Below are 4,112 nucleotides of genomic sequence, written 5' to 3'. Positions count from 1 at the left end.
CTGGGCCAAGCTCAGCTGAGAGCTAGGTAAAGAACATCAAAGGCGACTCAGCCAGTTATGTCAGCATTTAAACTCAAAGGCCAGAAAGGTATGAAAAGTACCCCACATTTCAAAGTGAGGTGCTAGGCCATCGACAGAGGATATGCCAAGGGAGTGACCCCAAAGGCTCTGTTCCAAGTTGAGTTAGAGAAGGAGGCCAGCAGGGCAGGACTCAGAGGAGAGACCCCACTGTGCCCAACACCGCCCTTCTCCACCAGGGAGCTAGGGGGTGCTTCCCCTCCCTCAACCCAAGTGAAGCACCTCAAGATCCATTTGGGGAGCTTGGCCTGTGTCCTCCAAAGGAAGCAGGAGTGACTCTGATGCCTGGGAAGTCTGACGGTGAGGCTGCATCTGGCTGGCAGGGTGCGTTTTTATTCCCATTAGCCAGCTGTCGACTCCCATGGACCATCTTCAAAATCTTTCTTTCGGGAGGACAGTCTGGAGAGGAAAGATAATCCCAGTCGAAACGAAACCTGTGGAAGCCGCAGGAATCCTGAGAGGCATCCTTTGCATCCAAAGGGCTACAGCTGAAGGGTCTCGAGGATGGTGGGAGCAGGGGAGGCCCGTGGACCTCACAGGCAGCCCGTGCTGGGCCAGTAAGTAGGGCTTTCTTCCCTGCCCCCTCCCTCTGACCTGGAGGATGCCCAAGCTGCAGTGGTGAGGGGTGTGGAGGCAAGCCTGTGGGAGAGGAGACTCTTACCCTACCGTGCTGTGCACAGCTCCCGGCCCCAGGTTCAGGGCCTGGTGCAGGACTGGGCTAGGGCAGGGGAGGGTAGTGAGACCTTTTAAATTAAGCAGCTGGGAGTTTTGCTATCCCCTGGCACTGGGTCTTTGCTCTCTGGAGAAGTGATCCTCGCCAGAAAAGGACCGAGGACTGCCAGGGTCTTACAAAGCCACAGGCATAAGGGGAATTTACTCAAATGAACCCATCTCATTGGATAGGTTGGTTATGGTTGACATAGGAAGGGCCAGAAATGGCATGGGCATACTAGCGGCCCAGATGCCACTGACCCATCCTGGGCACAGAGCCTGCATTGCACTGTCCACCTGGGAAGACGAAGCCGGCAGTGGGGCTGGGTGGGGCACATCCCTAAGGCAGCGCTGCACATCCACGTACATGGCTCATATTTGATTTTTATCTTTATGAGCACCTTGAGAAGTAGCCCACACACATATTAGGAATCCTACTCCACAGCCTGGGAAACTAATGCAGTCTTGTGTGACACGATGCACTGAGCATCTGTGCTCCAGGGTTCCCTGAGTATTCGGGCACCGAGGGGCCAGGCTGCTATGTGCTTGTAGGAACTCAGAACACAACCACAGGAGATGTGCTCTACGGATGAAGTGCAAGGCCAGGGTTCAGGTCCCGAAGGGCACTCCTGTGAGCACCTGCTAATCCCCCAACACACAGCTGTGAGTGGGCAAATGACTTAAAGCATTCTCTAACACCCCAGGCTTTTTTTAGGAGGGAAGAGAAAGCAGATGTTTTATTGAATTCTAACATCCAGGCTTTTAAAATACACATAAATTGGGATACGGCAAATGGTGAGTTTCCTCATAGGTACCAGTTAACAATGGCCTTATGGGATGTGGGCCTGACCCTCCACCCTAGCAGATGTGGCCCCCAGAGTCACTCATCTAGTCTCGGCAGAAGGACCAGAAGGACCTCAGAGTCATGTATTCAAAGCTTACTTTTCTCTTTTGGAAAGTATTTAGTTTTGAGCAATTTCACTCTCTTCTGACCACAAAGCCTTAAGGCTTCCCTTCACTAAATCAATAGGTTTCTGAGCTTCTAATCTGCTCAGCTTCCACCACGGGAGATTTGGTTCTTCCACTCAGAGCCGAGCCAGGAAAACCCAGGGAAGCCACTGGCAAAAACAGTGCCAGGAAGTGTGTGCTGTGTGTGCAAGGGGGTCCTGGCAGAAGGGGTGTCCCGGCAGGAGGTGGGGAGGGCAGCTGAAGTGTCCCACAGTCCCCGCCCCCTCCCAGACGCCTCAGAACATAGGCAGGTGCAGGTGCTGAGGGCAGGTGTGGTCAGAAGCGGTCTCGAGAGCAGGAGGCAGTGGTGGGGCCCTGTGACCAGAACGCAAGGCAGGGACCAAGGCTTTTGCAAGGTGTCAGCACAGCCCATCGGGGGCTACCACACCTCAAGCAAGGCCAGTGCCAGAGGTGCAGAAACAAGGCCACTGGTCTACCATATCAGGCACCCGTGGAAGAACCCCTCCTCCAGCCCTGAGAACACATAGGCCCCCCTGCAAGGAAAGTGGGAAAATTCCTGGGAGAGTGAGCATTTACCCAAAACAGACAGTACCGCCCATCCCAACATCAGTGGGAATTTGGAACAAGGTAAGAACAGTCAGAATTAAAGAACATTTTGTTGTGCATTCATTCCATCTGTAGGGTATATAATTCTGCCTCTCATACAATACTGATTTTGTCCTCCACTGGGTCAAGATGATCTTTCAGGTTCTCAAGCCTCCCAAATTGGCCATACTTCTTGATTTCTCTGATGCTCTCAGCACATTTGTTTTTCCTTGGTGCTTCTGAGATGCTTCCTCTCTCCATCCTTGATCTCTCACTCATAACCATTCTTCTTAACCTGTCACATGTAGGTGTCTACTCCTCCAGTGTCTCCCAGAGGAAGCCAACTCCTCCTTCTCCCATTAGCCTGCGTCTCATTACCTTCACACTTACTTCCCATGATATGAACTCCTACACGGGAACACACCTTGTGTCTTGTCCTGAACCCAACGTAGTAATGTTTAGAGTGTGGGCCCTCAACAACAAAACATGTATGCATGCATCAATGATCTTGACTCTTATAGCCACCCTCTGAGGTGGAGGGCAGGTATCATTATTCTCATTTACAAATAGACATATAGCTCAGAGAAGTCCCTTGACTTGTCCAGGGTTGAATAGTGAGTAAAAAGAATCTTTACCAAATTGGTCCCAAGGTCAATAAGCTTCCAGACCCCACACTGCATCCACCTAGAGCATCTGGATCTTGGCCTCTAATACTGCTCCCCACCAGAGAGAATGATAGATGATAGACAGGTAGACAGACGATAGATAGATGACTGATAGATATTAATGGATACATGTGGGGAGGGGTAAGGGTGGTCAGAGAGGACACAAATGATAAAAAGCCAATGGGGTAAAACTTTAATAGCTGAATCTAATTAAAGGGTAAAAGGGTATTCTTTGTACTCTTCTTATTCTAACTTTTGTGTAAGTTTGAAATTATTTTCACACAAAAAGTTAAAACCACAACAAAAATTACCTGTTTCACTTTTCATTTCTAGGTGCTTTTCCATTTGCTGGATAGCAACTAGCTCTAATGCTAAAGTAATCCTCTGGGATGTTAGGAGCTGACAGGATGCTTCCGGAAATGCCCATTTCTGTCTCAGGTCCCTCTGCAGCAGCCACTCTGGAGGACAGAATGGCTTTGCTGCTTGACTCAGGCAGGACCCCCCGCCACGGGGAGTCTGCCCACACCCAAATGCACTCTAATTTTCTTCTTAGGTTTCAGTTGCTCCAACCCAACCCCACTGGCTTCGAAGGCAGCAAACCCACCCTAACTGGGTTTCTTGACATTTTCTTGGGCGTCTTTAGCTTATTATTTAACAAGTAGGACGTAAGTAGGTGCAAACGCATGGAGGTTCACGCCTGGAGCCCTGTTTCCGCGTTCCCAAAGAGGGTCACTCCCAAGTCGCTCTTCCCCTGACGTCTCCACTTGGAGCCTGGCTGGCACTGCAAGCCCTTCGCCTACCTGCGCTCGTCTCCTCACCGCTCCTCCAGCCGCGGAAGGCGCGGGGTAAGGCTGGAGGGGGGTGGGACGCGGGAGGAGGGAGGAAGCTCGGGGCCCGGGGGGGCGGGTAGAGCGCGCGGGGCTGGGAGGGGAGGAGCTGGGGCGCCGGGAGGAAGACCAAGGGAGACCCGGGGTCCGTGGGGAGGAAGGGGCGCGGGGCGGGGCCGCGGGCGCGGGGGGCGGAGCCGGCGGGCACCGGGTGCACCCAGGGCCGGCGGCCGGCGGGGAACTCGGCGGCTGGCCCACGCGCTCCAGCCGCCCCGCG

The sequence above is a fragment of the Neomonachus schauinslandi genome, chromosome 12, assembly GCF_002201575.2.
Source record: "Neomonachus schauinslandi chromosome 12, ASM220157v2, whole genome shotgun sequence".
Taxonomy (NCBI): domain Eukaryota; kingdom Metazoa; phylum Chordata; class Mammalia; order Carnivora; family Phocidae; genus Neomonachus; species Neomonachus schauinslandi.
Note: the sequence above shows the minus strand (reverse complement) of the source record.